The sequence below is a fragment of the Pongo pygmaeus genome, chromosome 8, assembly GCF_028885625.2.
Source record: "Pongo pygmaeus isolate AG05252 chromosome 8, NHGRI_mPonPyg2-v2.0_pri, whole genome shotgun sequence".
Classification (NCBI taxonomy): Eukaryota; Metazoa; Chordata; class Mammalia; order Primates; family Hominidae; genus Pongo; species Pongo pygmaeus.
This window is the reverse complement of record NC_072381.2, coordinates 50,932,501-50,954,338: the sequence shown is the minus strand read 5'-3', so window position 1 is coordinate 50,954,338 and position 21,838 is coordinate 50,932,501. Positions and strand designations below refer to the sequence as shown.

At 36.5% G+C, this 21,838-nt stretch overlaps 1 pseudogene; it reads right to left on the bottom strand.

Annotated features, from left to right (window-relative positions):
- Positions 1–116: 116 nt before the first annotated feature.
- Positions 117–20,062, bottom strand: LOC129045021 (programmed cell death 6-interacting protein-like; annotated as a pseudogene).
- Between the last annotated feature and the right edge of the window lie 1,776 nt (positions 20,063–21,838).

Here is a 21,838-nt window from a genome sequence, read left to right as displayed (position 1 = left end):
CATTAAAGCTAAAATTCCAGGCAAAGAGTAATTTGGTTCAACTGGAAATACCATTTAACTTCCAAACTATACGTTCACATCTGTACTTGCTAGCTATGGTTCCTTTTGCATGTACTTCATACCTTTGTGCCTTCCTTCAAATCAGCTACAAGTTCAACAAAGTTGTCATATGTAGTAGCTAAATTCTTCAAAACTTCTTCTCTTAAGTTAGTTTCATTATTAGATTGTTTCATTTTCGAAAATTCCTGATGTGAGACCTTGTTAAAAGAAAGATTTATGTATTTACATTTATTTATAAAATTAATATGCCTCATTTTTATTGATCTTTTCCAATTATGAAAATCATATGTAATTAAATACATATGCAAAATTACTAGAAATACCTAGTATACTCTTTTGAAGCCTCATTATGCTTTAAATCTTTCTTAAGTAAAAATTTCAAAAATCCAATAGGAGTCAAAACAACCAATAATGATCACAGATTTCGATTAGTATATAACACTTGCAAAGAATATAACATGAAAATTATTTTACCTTTTGGAATATTTTATATCATATATAGAAACAATGTTTAGGAGTAGAAATACATGTTTAATTTTGCACATTAACTATTAAAAGGGCAAACTTTCAAGTCTTTGTTAGTCCAAACTACCTATCTGTAAACATGAAAACTAACTTCAAACTTCTCAACATAATTAGTTTGCACTATTTTTTTAAAAAATGACTGAAATCTGTATGTATGTTAGCCATATAATTAAAGGTATCAGTAATTCCAACTAATTTTGATTTTCCTCCCATATGGGAAAAAACCCAAAGCTATTAAAAACTTGGAATCATGAAAAATATCTGAAGTATCAAGCACTCCTAAGTAATATGCAACATTTTAGCCATAGAAATGACTTTGTTTCTGCCAGGTGTGGTGGCTCACGTCTGTAATCCCAGCACTTTGGGAGGCTGAGGAGGGAGGATCACGAGGTCAGGAGACCTTCCTGGCTAACACGGTGAAATCCCATCTCTACTAAAAACACAAAAAATTAGCCGGGTGTGGTGGCAGGCGCCTGCAGTCCCAGCTACTCGGGAGGCTGAGGCGGGAGAATGGCGTGAACCTGGGAGGCGGAGCTTGCAGTGAGCCAAGATGGCGCCACTGCACTCTAGCCTGGGCGACAGAGTGAGACTCCATCTCAAAAAAAAAAAAAAAAAGTGACTTTGTTTCATAGATACAAATAAAACTGATGTGCCAAGTTTAATTTTACAAAATATACATGTATTAAGTTTTACTCTTAACTATAGATATTCTCCAATGTCATTTTCCTAATTGAATATAGGTTTAGTCCAGACATCTTTTCTGTAATTTTTAAAACATAGATCTTATTAAATATATAAATTTCACCTGAATATTTTTAAGAAGTCCCTCCTGTTTCTTTAGAGATTCTTGGACTTTAGTTGTAAGACCTCCATAGGCTCGATCTAGTTCAGTAACAGAAAGAACTTCTTCATTTATCACACCATCTTGAGCCAGGGCTGTCAAAAACTTGCTTGTCATGTCAAAATTCACAGATTTCAAGTCATTCTCCAGACCCTCTCTTTCGTTCTTTACTTCATCAAGATTTGACAATAAGGATTAAGACATTTACAACCTAAGCAATAAAAAAGACACCTTAGTTTAACTGAAAAAAAAAAAAAGCCAATTTCAAGAAGGAAATAATATATAAAGTTTCATTCAGGCTGAGAGAGAGATGATTTCTCAGAGAGCCAAATATAAATTGAATGTCAGGTTTATATAGACACTGTACCTTCAGTTGACTCATATTAAAACGAAAGCAGCATTAATAACAATAGCCAACAGCTACAATTTACTGAACTCTTATGTGTTAGGCACCATGCTAAACACTTCAGAAATATAATTTTATGTATTCCTTACAATATCCCATGGGGTATATATATTTATGACCTCTATTCCAAAGATAGGGATAACGAGTCTCAGAAACATTAAGTGATAAGGTTATACAGCTACTAAGGGGCAGAGGTGAAATTTGAGACCTAAGTCTGACTAGTTCCAAAACCAATCTCTTAGCCAGTCTACACTCTACTCCCTCCCAATCATGGCTGTGAAGCAGGGGAAGGTATGATTTTGCTAGGTAAGTAGATATCCTATTTTGCCTAGAGAGACTGAGAGATAGAGACATAGAGAAATAGAGGTGAAGATAGAAATAGAGATAGTTATGAAGCAAGCATGGTAGATGGAGATACAGATACAAATATAAAGATACAGATATAAAGGTATATACCACATTTATTTTATATACCGGGAGAGGAAAAGGAAAGAGGGTTCTTGTGCCTCTCTTCATATCATTAAGAGTTTTAGGTCAGATGTAGAGGTTCATGCCTGGAATCCCAGCACTTTAGGAGGATCACCTGAGACTAGGAGTTCGAGACCAGCCTAGGCAACAAAGTGAGACCCCATTTCTACATTTAAAAAAAAACTAGTTGGGTGCAATGATGTGCACCTGCAGTCACAGCTACTCCAGAGGCTGAGGCAGGAGGATTGCTTCAGCCCAGGGGGTCAAGGTTGCAGTGAGCCATGATCATGCCACTGCACTCCAGCCTGGGTGACAGAGAGAAACCCTGTCTCAAAACAAAATACAAAAACAAAAAAGAGATTTATCTCTTGTATTCAGTCAAGACACTCTCTGACTTATACCCACCTGATTCATAAATACCCCTTTACATTCATAGGGTTCAAGTGCCTCCTAATGAGCACTTTCAAGCTGCCCCTTTCACTCATCTCTTCATACTTTGCTAGGACCACCAAGAACATCAACCCAATCTCCCTATTCTGCTTGCCCCAATGATGCTCATAGAAAGAAAACCGGGGGAAAGACAAAGGAAGAAGAGGACATCACGAGCCCTGTCTCCACCCCTGTCTTTCTCATTACCAGCAGCAATTCCAATTCCCATGATCCCCCTACCAACTGCCTGTTTCTAAAAATTCCTATCCTACTCTTTCTTCCACAGTCTTAGTTAACTCCTTGATAGGAACATCCAAAGTAACATCCCTTTGTGAAGACCAGAGACTCGAGGTTTCTACTAAATGTAGGTGAATTTCCTTTTTGGCCTCATTTACATCCATATCTCCTAAACATCCTAATTTTAAAATGGAAGGAAAGGAAAGGAAGAGAAGGGGGAGGGGGAGAAGAGAGGAAGGAAGGGGGAAGGGAAGGAGAAAGGGAGGGAGAGAAAGAAGAGGATACAGGGGAGAAGGCTGTGGAAAGAGAAAGAAATATGATTCCTAGAGTCTAGAAAGCATCAAACCACAGAAACTCTAAAAGGAAGGAAGAGGAGAAAGAATCATACGTGGGTGGATATGACAAAGTCTGTTTAAAGACCTAGTAGAACTTGATATCAGACGATGTGAATAAAAGTTTCCTTCCAAGTGACTTCCAGGACATATAATATGCTGCAATTTACTTTTTATTTCCAGGACATATTTTTTATTTCCAGGACAATTTATTTCCAGGACAATTTCCAGGACAATTTATTATTTCCAGGACATACAGTATGCTGCAATTTGAGTAAGACAGAAGGAAAATCAGAAAATAAATATACACATACATAATATGTATATATGTATACATATGTATACATAATTTTGGGGGAGGTTGGGTTTTTTGTTTGTTGTTGTTCTTGCAAAAAGAAAATCAGTAAGGACAAACCAGAAACTAACGGATATGGTTACTTACAAGAAGTATACAGGAAAGAAGTAGAAGGAAAAGGAATGAGGCTTACTCTGCATGTACCTTTTGAATCATGAACATTTTTTACACACTCAAAAAACAAGATTAAGTCAAAACTCGAATATGGAAACAAATGAACTAATGGTCTATCAAAGTGAAACGTAATTACATAGAAAAAACGTAATTCCATAGACAATAAAAAACACTTCAACTCTGACTATACTCCCTTAGAGACCATAATGGACTTAGTTACTGCGCAATCAAGTACAGGTTACTACTTAGAAAATTCCATTTTTGCAGCTGCAAAATGGGCATAATAGTACCTATTTCAGGACTGTTGTGAAGACTGAGATAATCTATATAAAGTGCTCAACATAACTTCTAACAAAGGGTAAGTATTCAATCATATTACCTAGATTAGGAAGAAAAGCTAACCGCAACTTCCATGGTATCCAACCAGACTGATACAAAAGCTTTCTAACCAGACTGATAGAGACGGCCAAATAGTTAACAAATCCTGTGATATTCAAAAATGCAATAATTCTAACTTTCTGGGGAAAAAATGCCATTTCAAACAACGAATCTATGAACGAACTTGTGGACTACCACACAAAGATAGAGATCCCTTATATTATGAACATCTTTTTAAAAAAATTCATATGCAGTACACTAGTTTAACATATTTCAGATTATATGACACTGGCCTCATTTTAACAGAGTAAATGAAGTAGAAAATGAATTAAACTGCTTCCACAAATGAATGACCCAGATAATAAGAAAACCACTGCCTAAATTTTCTAATAAATTCAAATCTGAGGTTTAACATGTTATCAAAGTATATAAATAATTAGAATCCTAGCATATTTGTTTCTTATACACAGCTCCAGCTATCTTTCAACTGCAATTAAATGTATCCCTTTATTAAGTTAGGCTGCCAGTGATGATCATTCAAACAAATACTTTTTGTTTGGGGTACCATTCTAGATGCTATGGACACAACTACTAACAAAAACAGTCTTTTCCTTCATCTGGGGACCACAGAGCATTAAATAAATATGCAAAGGGGAGGATTAAGCAAATACACAAAAATAGAATAATGTGGGTAGACAATGACAAAGATGGAGAAGAGGTGACATCTGAGACTAACGAAAAAGAAGTGATAGTCACGGAAATGGGGAGAAAGCCCTGCACAGAAGGAAACACAAATGTAAAAGTCCTATGGCAGGCACAAGCTTGGCAGGATCAAAGGAAAGAGAAAAAGGCCACTCTAGCTGAAGCATGGTAAACAAAAGGCAGAACAGGAGATGAGGTCAAACAGAATGGCAGGAATGGCATCACCTAGGTTGTCAATACTTTGTCTTTCAGATCAGGAACTTACAAACTTTTTTGGTAAAGGACCAAACAGAAAATATTTTTGCCTCAGTAGGCCACAGTCTCTGTTGCAACTGTTTAACTCTGCTTTGTAGTGTGAAAGACAATGTGTAAATGAATGAGTGCAGCTATGTTTCAACAAAAATGTATTAACATTGAAATCTGAATTTTATATAATGCCCACATATTAAAACATTCTTTTGACTTTTTTCAGCCATTTAAAAAATGAAGTAGAAAGTAGAGTTTTACATTTTTTAAAGGTAAAACTCATTCTTAGCTCACAGGCCATACAAAGAGAAGAGGCAGAGGATTTAGCCCACAAGCCACAGGTTCCTGACCCCAGTTTTAGATTTAAAACCCTCTGTGGCATTTAACAGCACCAAATACAATATGAGACATAAGAAATGCCCTCAATGGGCCAGGCACGGTGGCTCACGCCTGTAATCCCAGCCCTCTGGGAGGCCAAGGCAGGCGGATCACGAGGTCAAGAGATTGAGACCATCCTGGCCAACATGGTGAAACCCCGTCTGTACTAAAAATACAAAAATTAGCTGGGCATAGTAGCGCATGCCTGTAGTCCCAGCTACTCGGGAGGCTGAGGCAGGAGAATTGCTTGAACCCAGAAGGCAGAGGTTGCAGTGAGCCAAGATTGCGCCACTGCACTCCAGCCTGGGTGACAGAGCGAGACCCAGTCTCAAAAAAAAAAGAAAGAAAGAAAGAAAGAAATGCCCTCAATGAAATCTTCTATTTTACTTTTATAACCTTGTCATTTTATTTTCAGAAAAGGCAAATAAGCAACTATGTCTACAGCAATGAACGCAGAAACTTGATACATTTACCCTACACTAAAGGCAACCTAGAGGAGTTTTCTGTCTCTTTATGTTAGGGACCAAGGTACTCAGCACAGTTCTGGAATAGTGGGCCTTCAAAAAACACTTGGTGAGTAAATAAATAAACAAACAGATTCCAGCCATTCTCAATATATGTATAAACTTTCTGTCATGAGAAATCAGGAGTAAAAGCTGTGTTTGCAGATCCTCCACTAGTCTGTGAATCCAAAAAAGGCACTCCTTTGGGAGGGCACACAGTTTTAAACAGTTCTCTTTATGCTCTACCTCTAAGGAGATAAAGGGTTTTTTTTTTTTAAAGGTACCCCCTCCATTACTCCCAGCAGACTTAACACTTTGAGTATAATTGAACATCATCGTTGTGCAAAAAAATAGATGTTCCTTCCTCTGGCTAGACTCAGCCCCATATACATTAGGGCCAAGGCTTGGCCAGCCAACCATAGACCAGACTTCAGGCCACAGTAGATCATAGGCAACCAATCACAAGCAGTGATCCTAGGTATTTAATACAAAAATCTTTAAATACAAATTACCACTAGTCTGCAAAATTTTTCAGAGGATCTCAATATCTAAAACCAGATGCCCAAAGAGACTGAAAATAAGTAACTAGACAGTAGGCTTCTTCACAATAAAAGAAAAAACAGCCCTACCATCAAACTTGGACTTTTTAATAAAACATGTACATTGCATCACGCTAATCAGCAATCAAAAAACTGAGTTTTTATCATAAAAATTCTGGCTAAGATGTGTCACCAACTATTATGACAACCATCTGAAATAGCTTTGATAAACCTGATGCTTGCTTTATTTGATTAAGGCACATGACAAACGAATATATAGAGAGTACTGAAATTTTTGTGGTTACCCCGTCAAGAAAATCTAGCTTCCATAAAATTACTTCATATTGACTATAAAAGTTCCTTTCTCCTGTGTAACACAAGTAAGGATTAATAAAACTGATACAACTGAATAAAATATCAACAAATCAGTGCATACTATTGCAGATTTTGCTCAGCACAAACCATTTTTGCTTTTCTACTGAAAGGAGAAGAATCAAAGGATGAAAGCCACATAATTCTGAGTCATGTACAAGACACCAAAAAGAATACAAAGAGAGTACTAAACAGAGATCTTTTTCTAAAATAAAAAAGGTACCAGAATGTATGGCTGTGCCAAGGGTCTGCAGTTTCTTCTTCGGGTTCTTTGTTCTTCACAAGTTAATCTTCTGACCACCTCCCTTTCCTCCGCTATGTCCTCAAAGCAACAACTCACATTCCTTGTTCCATTGGGTTCCCCCGTTAGATTCAGGTTCAATGCACATTCAACTACGTAGCCTTCTCTTCCCTTTGAGAGGTGCCCAGTACCTGTGCATTTACCCTACACTAAAGGCAACCCAGAGCAGTTTTTTATCCCTTTATGTTAGGGACCAAGGTGGTCAGCACTGTTCTGGAATAGTAGGCCTTCAAACACTTGGTGAATAAATAAATAAACAAACAGATTCCAGCCATTCTCAACATGTCTATAAAGCTTCTGTCAAGAGAAATCAGGAGCAAAAGCTGTGTTTGCAGATCCTCTGTACCTCGGATAACTCTCTAGACACAGCTGCTACTCAGCCCTTCCCCGATCCTACACGTTTACTTTTTCTGCCTATCCAGTCTGTTCTCATAATGTGCCAATCTCTTAAGAAGCCTCTGAAAAGAACTACTCCAAATTACTGAAATTTAAGTACTTCATCTAAATCCTTATAGCATACTTCCTATACTTTCCCTGCGACATTTTTAAACTTCTTCCCTATATCACAGTCATCCTTGTACATGACTAATATTCCACAAAGGATCATAAATTGAGGGTAAAGCCTGTGTATAATTTGTATGTTAATTTTCCAATGTACCTACCATAGTGCCTTACACAGAGCAGATATCCAGTAGGTCTTGGAATAAATATATGAAATATATAAAATGCTTCTATGGAAAGACAAATAAGGAACAAAACTCATACTTTTCAGAACTTCCTATCCCAGGAAATTCACTTTTTTCAAGAAGTTTTCAGCAGTATTTCTTGCCCTTTGGCTTGTTTTCCTGTGCAGAGATTTGGGACCTCTATCTTTTCCTACTAACTTACCCTACCTCCCCGTGATAGGCCATTAAATTATACTTGCACTTTCTCTTCTTTTAGGACTTTCCAAATCAGATGCCCTACTATTCAATTTTCTCTTTCCTGTCCTCAGTAGAAACACCATGATGGAGCTATCCATTTATTAACATGCACGCCTTGTCAATCTTCCTGTCAAAGGTAGTCCCGGGGAAAGAAGGTGGAAGGGAGTATAGAATAATGGAAGAAATAAAGAATTTGTGTATCTGGCCATACCTAGTCCTTTCATTTCAGGAAATTTCTATACTTCCAAGCTTCTCTCTTTTATAAAACCAAATTAAATGCTATTGACCTATGAAGTATCTAAAATTTAGTTCAAAAAAGGGCATTCAATAAATGGAAGTTACTATTACAGGATAGGTAATACTAGTATAATTACCTATTACACAGTCTATATACTACTTTAAATGTAACAACCCCAATTTACTTCTGCATTTTTTTAAAGACAACAATAAGAAATTGGCAGTTCATTATATAAAATGGCTTGAATGTGGTTTTCTTAAGCAGATGACAACCCACATGAAAGTGCCCTTCTCACCTCACTGCCCTGCATGGTCTTTGCTGGATTAGCAGAAGGGATGGCAGCATTCAGCTCAGGCTCTGGCTTACACAAAAGCATGATGGGGTCACGATGAGACGGGTAACATTCTTTCACTTGTCCATCGGCTTGCACAGCTTTATCTAAAACTGTTCTAAAGTTGGTTCCCTCTGGGAGAAAATAAAAGTTTGCAGAGCACAGAAGTGATTCTAACAGCAACGTTTATGGGCTAGTTATATGTTGAGTTCTGGTCTCCAACTTTACTTATCTTCTGCTTCTTTAGACCCCAATTCATTTAATAATAAAAACAGCTCCTAATAGTCTTTGCGTTCTCGTTTTTGGAAAGATGACAAAATTACTTATAAAATGAAAAGCATAGCTATACCTTAAAATACATTTGGTGGTTACTATCTGCCAAATAAAAGCTAATTAATATTAATCTTTTCCTACAACTCATGAATGTAGGAAGAAATCATTCTCTCCAAAAATTGGTCCATTTATTTTAAAAGTATTCCTCTCTTAAAAGAACAATGTGACTTAAAAAAAAAATTTTTAGAAAAATCTCAATAATATACAAACTTTTTACGAAGATAAATAAAACTAATCTCCAGCCACCATGACGACAGCATTTATCTCAGCAAGCACGAAATCTTCATCATCAAAGTCTTAAGAAGCATAAATTTGGCCTTAAAATAACTTAAAGCTCATTTTTTTTTACCACCCAGGATTCACTACTAAATGAAAAAAAAATTACAAAGCCATAAATGTAATATGCTCTCATTTATGTTTCTAAAATATGTGCAGGGACCAGGCATGGTGATTCAAGCCTGTAATCTCATCACTTTGGGAAGCGGAGGCAGGTGGATCACTTGAGCCCAGGAGTTCAAGACAAGCCAGGGCAACATGGTAAAACCTCGTCTCTGCAAAAAATACAAAAATTAGCCGGGTGTGGTAGCACATGTCTACAGTGTCAGCTACTCAGGAGGCTGAGGTAGAAGGATTGCCTAAGCCCTGGAGGTTGGGGCTGCAGTGAGCTGTGATCCTGCCACTGCACTACAGCCTGAGTGACAGAGCGAGAACTTGTCTCAAAAAAAAAAATAAATAAATAAAATAAAATATGCACAGAGCCTGGAACAGAAAATGAAAGTTGGAGGACCATTTTAACTTTTCACTTTATACCCTTCTTAAGAATCTGTACTTCTGACAATTGGCAGATTACTTTTGTGAACTTTTTTAATCTTTATACTAAAACTGAGGAAAAACAGTTTCGGTAAAAACGAATTTACAACTGAGCCTAATTTAATCAAGCAAAAATGTGGGTCCAAATTGGGAATTTATTCAAGTGAAGGTCATTTATACACATTTTTACCTGCTCTTAAAGGCTTATACAGTTCATTGGATGGTGTCCTTTGCCAGCGTTCCTTAAATTTTGCTCTTAAATCATTATCGTTTGCTTCTTCTTCATCCAACAACCTTAATGACTTTAAAAGGAAGCAAAAAGAACCCTGAAATGTCATTTCTGGTATAAAACATTTAATGCATTTAATAAATGTTCACACACAATATAAGTGAGAATTTGGTGAGATGGGAATACTAGGTTAGAATATAAATCGACTTTTTCTTGCAGACATCTAACTTATAATGCATTTAACAAAAAGTCTTATAAATTTAAGGCTGAATTAGCTATCACCTTTCTCAGTAAAAAAAAAAAAAAAAGGAAGAATAAATAAGAGACTACTTACATCCATATATCAATTTAAAGAAAGTTTTAAGATTAAAATAAATAAATAGCCATAAACAAAACAAAGGGGAAAACTGATCAATTACATTAAAAAATAAAAGATTTAGACTTTCATTCCAATATAACAAACAGAAAATTATATTTAATATATTTTTAAATGCCTTTTAACGCATAGATAAGATGACAGGACAGTAGGGGGCCAGAAACACAAGGAAATACTAATCTACCAGTAGACACAGTGCTAGCACCAACAATATGTGACAATCCCTGATAGCTTAGGACAAAGAATAGCAAACTTCTGTCAAACACCACAGAGTAAATATATTAGGTTTTGTGGGCCACAGTCTATGGCACACAGAATTCTTCTTTTTTGACAATGCTCTAAAAAAGATAAAAATTATCCTTAACTAGCGAACCACACAAAAGTAGGCCACAAGCCAGCATTGGCCCACCATCCATAGTTCACCAGCTGTGTAATTCATCATTGACTTGGATTGTGAATTTAGAACACGAAAAGTCAACAAGAAACATAGGTAGGGACAATAAAAGGTGAGAGGTCAGATCAAAAGCACTCTCCACCCTCAAACTGGTATACTTCCAAATAGGTGATTATCAGTGGATGAATTTTTAAAACAGAAAAATGCCCTTCAGAAGAAAACATGCCTGTCTGGACCTTGGCTCTAAAGAAAAAAGAAAAAAAAAAAGAAGTATTATGTGAGATTCCTGATCAAAAGCCTGAACTTGGGACTAGAAACCACACTATCTGTGTGACACAAAGTCCTAAGATAAATTACTACTATAATTAAAAGATTATAAAAGAAAGGAAAAACCTCTTAAGTTTGAGGAGGTGCCAGGTACATAATGCCTTTTTATGGCAGAAGCAAACACAAATTCTTTCTAGAATTCACCTTAAACCCAGATCTCAATGAATTCCCACAAATAAATTACAGGAAATATGAAGGCACAATCAAAACTCACTGAACACTAAATTCAATTCAGTATTCTGTACTGGATCTTGGAACAGAAGGAGGAACACTGGTGGAATAACTGGTAAAATCTGAGTAATAATACTGTACCAATGTCAATTTCCTAGTTTTAACAAATGTGCCATGACCGCATAAGATTTTAACTTTCAGGGAAGTTAGGTGAAAAATATACAGGAACTTTCTACACTAAATTTGCAAAGTCTCTATAAATCTGAAACTATTTTTTAAAGTTTTAAAAAACAGTAACAAAAAAACTGAACACAAGAGAAAACAAGCCACCATAAGCAAGAATCAGCAAAAATTACAAATCATAGAATCAAACCCACAAAAACTACAGACATTGGAGTTATAAGATAAATAATATAAAATAAATATATTTAATATGTTTTAAGAAATTAGGGATAAATTAAAGGGTTTAACCTTCCAGGTTAAGACAAATTAAATTAAAAAGAAAAATCTTGCTACACGCTATGTATAAAATAAATCAATAATTACAAAGACTGAACAGTTTGTATGATAGTTGATTTCTCATAGTATACTAGTTTTACACAGTGCTCATTTGAGTTTCATTAATGTGTACTTACTTACCCTTAAGATAAGAATGAAACCCATTCTCACTCAACCAGAATTTCTCTTATGCTAAAGAGAAGGCTCTGGGACACAGTAAATTCACCAAAGTGATAAATACTAACTGCACTGTGAGCACTAGCATGAGGAAGTCTCCAGTCCTAATCCCTGCTGGACATCAAGGGATCACAGTGTTTATACTTGAAAAGCAAATCTTATAAAACATACCTCATCTAGGATTTCTCTGTTTCATTGCAGTAATTCAGGCAGTTCTTTAATCAACTGATCAACAGTCTGGATGCCTCCCTGTTCAATCACAGATCTGGATTTAGTCAATATAGACTGAGGTACAGTGTCTCCAGACACATCTTCAATTGCTGCTGGAAGATTAAGGGAAGCTAGCACCCTGAAAAAATGAGATACTATGTTATATTGAAGTCTAAAACAATTTAACTCCTCATCAATATTTACTTTATTTAATTTAATCTTCTATAACCAAATCAACAGCAATGAAGTTAGCACCCAGAAAAACTGGATAAGCCCTATCAATGAAAAACAAAGCAAAGATTAACAGAAAAACAAAAAAATCAGTGATTGATAAAATTAAACCAAAATCATCAAAAAATTAAGTTCACAATTCAGAATTAAAAGCCAAAAAATAGGCTGATGCAGCGGCTCACACCTGTAATCCCAGCACTTTGGGAGGCCAAGGCGGGTGGATCACCTGAGGTCAGGAATTCGAGACCAGCCTGGCCAACACGGTGAAACCCCATCTCTACTAAAAATACAAAAATTAGTCAGGGGTAGTGGTGAGCACCTATAATCCCAGTTACTTGGGAGGCTGAGGCACAAGAATCACCTGAAGCCAGGAGGCGAATGTTGCAGTGAGCTGAGATCTCACCACTGCACTCCAGCCTGGGCGACAGAGTGAGACTCCGTCTCGGAAAAAAAAAAAAAGCCAAAAAATAAGAAAAACTATGACCGCATTAAAACATATTAGGTATCGTTGGCTTACAGTTCAAACTTCTTTCAGTCTAAGTAATTAAAAGTCAAAAATTCTATCCTAAAAAAGCAGTCTTTTACACTTTTGATTGTTACAGCATCTCTAACAAGTCAGAAACAATACACAAAAGTTATTTTTTTCTTTTTTGCTCTCTTTCAACAGAATCAATAGTTATAATTTCACATCATCTAGGCAGAATGTCAACAGAAAATAGATGATCTAAGTATTCATTACAGAATCTTCATCTGTTCTCGGTTTTGTAGCACAATAACAATTCCTCAGTTACTTCGTTTACATGATGGGGAAGGGAGGTACATATCCCTACCTATTATGTAAAGACAAAAAGGCAAATGAAATGATGTAATACAATGAACTCCTCAGAAAATAAGCTCTGTAAAATCTCAGACTGCCTGTTTATCATATGCTAGAGTAAACTTACATTCCTTTCTTTTTAAAGAAAAATGATGGTAAAATCCATGCATTAATCAAAACTAAAAACATGAAAACGCAAGCCAACTACGAGAGAAATACAGCTGGCCCTTGAACAGCACAGATTTGAACTACGTGAGTCCATGTATATGTGGACTTTCACCTCTTTCACCTCTGCCAGCTCCAAGACAGCAAGACCAACCCTCCTTCCTCCTCTTCCTCAGCCTGCTCAAACATGAAATAGACAAGGACGAAGACCTTTATGATGATCCACTTCCATTTAATCATAGTAAACATATTTTCTCTTCCTTATGATTTTCTTAATAGCATTTTTTCTCTAGCTTATTTATTATAAGAATATACTATATAATACATATACAAAATATGAGTTGACTGTTTATGTTATCGGTAAGGCTTCTGGTCAACAGCAGGCTATTAGTAGTTAAGTTTTGGGGACTCAGAAGTCATATGCAGATTTGACTGTGCAGGGGGGTCAGCACCCATAACCCCTATGTTGTTCAGGGTCAACTACATTCTCAATTATATGTATCTGACAAAGGACTTGCCTCCAAAATATGTAAAGAACTCTTTAAATATTAAGAAAAACTCAGTTTTAAAAACTGAGAAAAAGATTTCAATAGACACTTTACAGAAAAGATATGAATGGCTAGTAAGCACATGAAAAGCTGTTCAGTATCATTAGTAATTAGGAGAATGCAAATTAAATCACAGTGAGATTCTGCTACACACACACTAAAGTAGCTAAAACTAAAAAGACTGACAGTACCAAGTATTGGTGAGGATGCAGAACAACTGTATTTCTCAAACAGTGCATATAGGATATAAAATGGAACAACCACTTTGGAAAACAACCTGGCAATTTCATATAAAATTAAATATGCTAACCACACAACCTAACAATTCCACTCCTAAGTATTTACCCAAGAGAACTAAAATATGTCCACATGAAGATTTATACATGAATGTTCATAGAAACTGAAATGTCCATTAACAGGTGAAAGAGTTAACAAACTGCTCTATAACCATAAAATGGAATACTGCTCAGCCATAGAAAAGACTCAAACTGATACACATAATATAGATGAATCTCAGGAACAGTAGCTAAGTGAAAAAAAGCAAAACACATTCTAAGTATATACTAGAATGATTACACGTATTTTAAGTTGTCTAAAAAGTAAAACTAAACTTAAGACAGGGAGCAGATCAATAGTGGCCAGGGGCCAGGAGAAGGAGGACTGGGAAAGGGGCATGAGAGAGTTTTTCTAGGGTAACAGTAATGTTCTCTATCTTAATCACAGTACCAGTTACATGGGTGCATACATTTATCAAAACTAACTAAATGGCCAGGCATGGTGGCTCATGCCTGTAATCCCAGCACTTTGGGAGGTCAAGGCAGGAGGATCACTTGAGCCCAGGAGTTCAAGACCAGGAGCCCAGGAGTTCAAGACCAGCCTGGGCGACAAAGTGAAATCTCGTCTCTATAAAATAATCAAAAAATTAGCCAGATGTGGTGGCTTGCACCTGTGGCCTCAGCTACACAGGAGGCTGAGGCAGGAGGATCACCTGAGCCCAGAAGGTTGAGACTGCAGTGAGCCATGTTTAATGTTTACACCACTGCACTCCAGCCTGGTGACAATAAGACCCTGTCCCAAAAAACAAAACAAACAAAAAATATATACATATATATACACACACATACACACATATATACACATAATAATAATTGAACTGTGTACTTAGAATAGGTGTATTTTGTGTGTGCAAAATATACCTAAAAATGTTTTAAACCAATGAATTCTTTTCTTAGTATTCAATCCATCAGAAACAAAAATTGGTTCAGAACACTAAACGTACCATGTATCTGAGTTCATTTCTACTTCTCATTTCCCCCAAATAAATATCTCTTAAAATACAAATTTTTAGTCAAATATCCTCACCTTGTTTCTATAATTTCTTCCAACTATATTTGCTAGAGCTTCATAAATAGTGTCCACCAAAAATTGTTGTGTGTGTCTACATTTTCTATTTTATATACTCTTGACATTTAGCTCTAAGCTCAGAAACTAAAATGTTCATAAACTAAAGAACAACCAAACGGAAAACTTTAGGCTCTAAAATTAAGCTCTACCTACCCATTTGCCAAAGTGGTAGCTTCTCTCATCTGAGCAATTGATCTGTTAACCAAATTGGCTTTCCTCTGATTATAGGCAGCCAAAGACTGCTGCACTGACACAGGAACCATCTTCTCAAACAGATCTAAAATTAGGAAGAGAAATTACAACAAAATTTTAAGACAAAAATCCGAACTGTAAAAGTGACTGTTCATATGTTCTTTCCAAAATTCACAGTCTATACATATTTGATATTTAAAGATCAAAATATCAATAGTCTATTGACATTTAAAGATCAAAACTAAATCACTATTTAAAGCACAATAATAAAGAGAATTTTTAGATCACTACATTCATGGACAATGGTGACAATGAAAAGTTTCTTCTTTGAACTTAATTTTCTTTAACTTTTTCAGATGTGTTCATCACTGAGTTTGAGGGATCTCCAGTGACACTGTTCATTTGTTGATTAAACTGAATGAGGGGCCGGGAGCAGTGGCTAAGGCCTGTAATCCCAGCACTTTGGGAGGCCGAGGCAGCCAGCTCACCTGAGATCAGGAGTTCAAGACCAGTCTGGCCAACTTGGCGAAACCCCATCTCTACTAAAAATACAAAAATTAGCCGGTGTAATGGTAGGAGCCTGTAGTCCCAGCTACTAGGGAGGCTGAGGCAGGAGAATCGTCTGAACTCAAGAGGCGGAGGTTGCAGTGAGCTGAGATTGCGCCACTGCACCGCAGCCTGGGCAACAGAGCAAGACTCGGTCTCAAAAAAAAAAAAAAAAAAATTGACTGAGTGGGTCACGGCAGCAGTATTCCATTTCTGGCTCCAACACTTCCTAGCTAGGTGACCTTGAGGAAATTACCTAACCACTCTGTGCATCAGTATCCTCATCAAATAGGGATAATAACAGTACCCATCTCAGGGCACTTGTGAAAACTAATGAGCTAATATTTGTAAAGTGCTTAAAGAGTGCCTGGCACATGGTAAACACTTTGTGTTTGCTAAATAAACATATAATCACCCTTTCCCAGTAACAGAATATTCTCCTTGGGATCTCAGCTAGAGGCTACCATCTGTTGTATACATCTACAATATAATAACATTTATTTATCTCATACAAATATCACTCCAGAAGTTTACATGTTTAAAGAAATAGGCCGGGCACGGTGGCTCATGCCTGTAATCCCAGCACTTTGGGAGGCCGAGGCAGGTGGATCACCTGAGGTCAGGAGTTCCAGGCCAGCCTGACCAACATGGAGAAACCCCGTCTGTACTAAAAATACAAAATTAGCTGGGCGTGGTGGCGGGCGCCTGTAGTCCCAGCTACTTGGGAGACTGAGGCAGGAGAATCACTTGAACCCGGGAGGCGGAGGTTGCAGTGAGCGAGATAGTGCCATTGCACTCCAGCCTGGGCAACAAGAGTGAGACTCCGTCTCAAAAAAAAAAAAAAAAAGAAAAAAAGAAAAAAAAGGAAATATTCTTGTGGTTTGTTTTTATATTTATTTTTATTTATTTATTTATTTATTTGTTTGTTTATTTTTGAGAAAAGATCTCACTCTGTCACCCAGGCTGGAGAATGGTGGCACGGTCTCAGCTCACTGCAACCTCCACCTCCTGGGCTCAAGGGAGCCTCCCACCTCAGCCTCCAGAGTAGCTAAAGCCACAGGCATGCACCACCATGCCCAGTTAATTTTTTTTTTTTTTTTTTTTTTTGGTAGAGACAGGGTTTCGCCAGTTGCACAGGCTGGTCTCTAACTCCTGAGCTCAAGCAATCTACCAATCTCAGCCTCCCAAAGTGCTAGGATTACAGGTGTGAGCCACCACAACCGGCCATATTTCTTTATTTTTAATGGCAGCATCTTAAATAACAAATGTTAACATAATGGCAAGTGCTACAGTCTTAATCAAACACACAGTTTCAAGTCTTCTAACTATTGTATACTTTACATATGCTTTATTTTTGTTTACTTTCCATCTTAACATTGCACTGACACAATACAATATTTATTCTCATATTCATTTTAAACAACATGAATACAAATTATATTCAAAGCATACAACAGCAATTATGTGATTTTTAGCTAGGAAAAACAGAGTAAACTAGAGAAAAATGAGATTAAAGTGTGTCTGAATAACTGATACACCAGTAAATTTCTGACTGATGGGTACATTGACTGGGGTAGATTTCACAAGTGTGGCTTTGCCAATAGGATCTAGATCTTTAAGGTCTGGAACTCGATCATAATAAATGAAGTCATTATCCTTCTTTGCTGCAGTAACTGCACAATTGATTTTGTCAGAAAAATCCTTCACGTTAACATATTCATCATAGGGAGACGCCACTGTTTTAATCAGTTCTGCTGCATGCTAAAAAGAAAAATGTCAACAACAACAAAAAAAGAGGGAGATGATTTTCTTTCCCTTTCCCCACCAAGTATTTAAGCATTGCTTTCAACAAAAAAATCTTTAATTTGAAGACTTGCATTTCCAGCAACGTGGCTGACAGATTACCTGGAAACTCTCCAATCACAAAATACCCAAAAACTGAAGGATAATATATAACAGCTATTTCTATAAACACACAAGAAAATTATCAAGATAATAAAAGAAATCCATGAGCCAATCAGTATAAACTGACATTGAAGAAAGCTGGCTGTTGGGTTCTTTCTTTTTTTCTTTCTTTTTTTTAGACAGAGTCTCACTCTGTGACACCCAGGCTGGGGCACAGTGGCGCGATCTCGGCTCACTGTGACCTCCACCTCCCAGGTTCAAGCAATTCTCCCACTTCAGCCTTCCAAGAAGCTGGAATTACAGGCGTGCATTCCCACGCCAAGCTAATTTTTGTATGTTTTGGTAGACATCGGGTTTCATCATATTGGCCAGGGCAGTCTCCAACTCCTGATCTTAAGTGATCTGCTCAACTCAGCTTCCCAAAGTGCTGGGATTACAGGCATGAATCACTGTGCCATGTCTGGCTGTTGGGTTACTTCTATATCCAAAGAATTAGCAATTAAAACTTATTAAAGGCCCTCATGGAGACCTGAAACAAGGGTCTTGAAACCACACAACACAGAGAATTGAGATGCACCTCTTCTACTCCTTCACATGAAGGCAGGAACCGCAAAGGGCCTAACTCTCAGTGAAACGGTGGATCTGAAAAAAATTATCCAACAACACAGGAAGTGAACAACACGTCAACATCAGTAAGAAATTTTTTTTAAGTTTGGCCTTATAAAAAATGAACATAAGCCACATACAAATTTAAGTGGTATTAGGTATAGTGACACCATATAAAAGACAATAAGGCCAAAAGCATTATTAGGGATAAATATAACACATAATCTTTTAATATTTGCCAATTTGCCAGAAAGATATTAAATTTCTTATATTTTGCACGTAATAGTATCCATATAAACAATTATAATGAGAAATTGATACATTTACCCATAATCAAAGTGGAAGATTTTAACATATCTGTCTCAGCAATGGCTGGACCAGATTTTAAAAAAGTGTATGTAAGATTATAGAAGATTTGAGCAACACAATTAATGAGTTTGGTTTACCAGACATAGAGAACACTAGACTCCACAAATAGAGAATATATTATATTCTCAGGCATACAGAAAGCAACTACATGTATAAAATGAACAGATGAAGAGATAAGGCAAGTCTAAAACACCAAAATTACAAGAATACAAAAATGGTTTAATACTAGAAAATCTACTTATATAATTCTCCAAAATAATAAGTTAAAAATCAAATTTCTCCATAGATGTTGAAAAAATATTTTATAAAATTCAATATTCTTGATTTTTTAAAATCTTAGTAAAATAGAAATTATACTTCCTTAACATGATAAAAATCTTAACCTCCAAAGCTGGTATCATGCTTAGAGAAAGATAACCAAAAGAAAACAAAAGCTACCCTTCAGTGTAAACTAGGAAATGGGAAATTGCACAAATTTAAATCACTTTTTAAATTTGTAAATCAAATTTGATTTGTAAATGTGGTTGATCCCTCCCACAAACAGCAAACACTGGTACCAGAACCGTAGATGCGCTATACCCAGAGGGGGAAGACAGGGAAGTGCTAAGGGTGCCACCCTAAGTTAAAACTACTTTCAGCAAATCTGAAAACAACAAAACAGGATGAGAACACCTTGCCAGGTGACGGTAAACGCAAAGCCAACTGGCCCCTATCATGCCACCAGGGGACCACAGAAAACAATGTGATGCTGAGGGGCCTCATCCCAAGACAGCTGCTGAAAAAAAAAGTACACAGATTAACTAAAAAGACAGGGTTGCTAGGGGAAGCAGAAAGAGAGAACAGAAAAGTAGGGAGGGAGAAGATAGGGCATAAGCACTCAGAAAATGCCAGCAAAATATAAACCCTAAAAGTAGATGCATCAACTTGAAATGCAAAGGCTGTGAGGAATTCAGGGAAGCACAAGTACAGAGGTAGTGGGATTCTTCCTAACCCAGGGTAGGCTTTAAGAGCCAGAGAAGTGGACCTTAGGAGGGAGCCCTTAACACAATGATGCTTGTAAAGCTAACCCTGCCCATTTCCCCGCACAGGAACCTCCAGCAAAATCAATCTCATTCAAACATAAGTAACTGAAAAGGCAACTCATCTCTCAATACAAAAAAAACATAAGGAAAAAACTGAAAACAAGCAGTATATCTTTCCAGTAGATAATGAAAGCTCACCAAAGAAATAGTGCCGCAAAGTAGATGAAAACAGCATGCTAAAAACTAAACTAAGCTAAAACACTTAAGAACACAATGACAGTACCAAAAGAACAGAGGACTGGATGGCCCAAACCAGAGTGAGTGATAGCCAAATAGCAAAAGAATATGAAACAGGAAGTGACAGAACTCACAAAAGTAAAGAATAATACAAATTTATTTAAGAAAGCAAGACTGAGACATTTATACAAGGAGCAAAAGGGAAAACAAACATCACAGAAATCATAGTAAAAAACATGCAGAACAAGAAAAAGTGAAGAAAACTCAACACAGAAGTTGGGAAGGAGGCTGTTACAAATTAAAGATTTAGAGGGCATATCAATCAAATGCAAAGTGAAGACTTTGTGTGGATCCTGATTTGAACAAACCAAGACCCCTGAGAAAAAAATCAGGGAAAACTAAACTAGATGTGGATAATACTGGATTATGACTATTAATTACTAATTCATATTAATATTAATTTTGCTAGATTGGGATAATGACCCATCTGGCAAAATTTCTTAATTTTTTAAATTTTTCTTTTTTAATTTTTTTAAATCTTCATCTCTTAGAGACACAGGCTAAAAAACTTAAGAAGGAAATGATACGTGAGATAGTTGTAAAATACTCCAAAAAAATAAGGAGGAAAGGAGGAATAGCTAAAACACAAAATAGCGAAATACTCATAATCACTTAAGTTGGGTAACAGAAATTCAATGATTCATACTTTTATATATGTTTGACCATCATAGTTATACAACTATACTTTTATATATGTTTTCCATCATAGCTAAACAAAAGAAAATTCATATGAGGAAACATATGCAAGAATAGTCAGGAAAATTCAGAAAATGACAAAATTCAGGAAACAAGCAAGGACAGGCAGAAAAATTCAAAAAACAAGAGATAATAGCTATCAGACATTAAAACAGTCTAAAGTATAACTAAAATGATATGGAACTGGAGTATGAACAGATAAACAAGTCAATGAAACAATAAAAGCAGAAATAGATCCCAATATATACCGTGAATCTAATGTGTAATAAAGTCAGAATCTCAGATCAGTGAGGTAAACAAGGCTATTATAATAAATGGTTTGGGGACAACTGGCTAACCATTTGGAAGAAGACTTTAAAAACTGGGTCCATATCTAGCACCACACATCAGGATAAATTCCAAGTGGATCAACAGTCCAAATATATAACAAATTACAGACGTATTTATATTTTGCTATCAGCAATCCCATTTCTATTAATTTATTTAAGATATACCTCCTGCTATGTATGGGACTGTGCTCCCCAAATTTTGTATTTTGAATCCCTAACTCCTAATGTGATGGTATTTGAACATGGGACCTTTGGAAAATAATGGGGTTTAGATGAGGTCATGAAGGTGGGGCCTCATAGGGGATTAGTTCCCTTACAAGAAGAGACACCAGAGGGCTTGCTCCTGCTGTTCACCATATGAGGACACAGAGAGAAGGCCATCTGTAAATCTCACCAGAATATGACCACACTGGCACCCTGACCTTGGATTTCCAGGCTCCAGAACGATCAGAAAATAAATTTCTGTTGTTTAAACCACCCAGTCTGTGGTGTTCTTATGGCAGCCTAA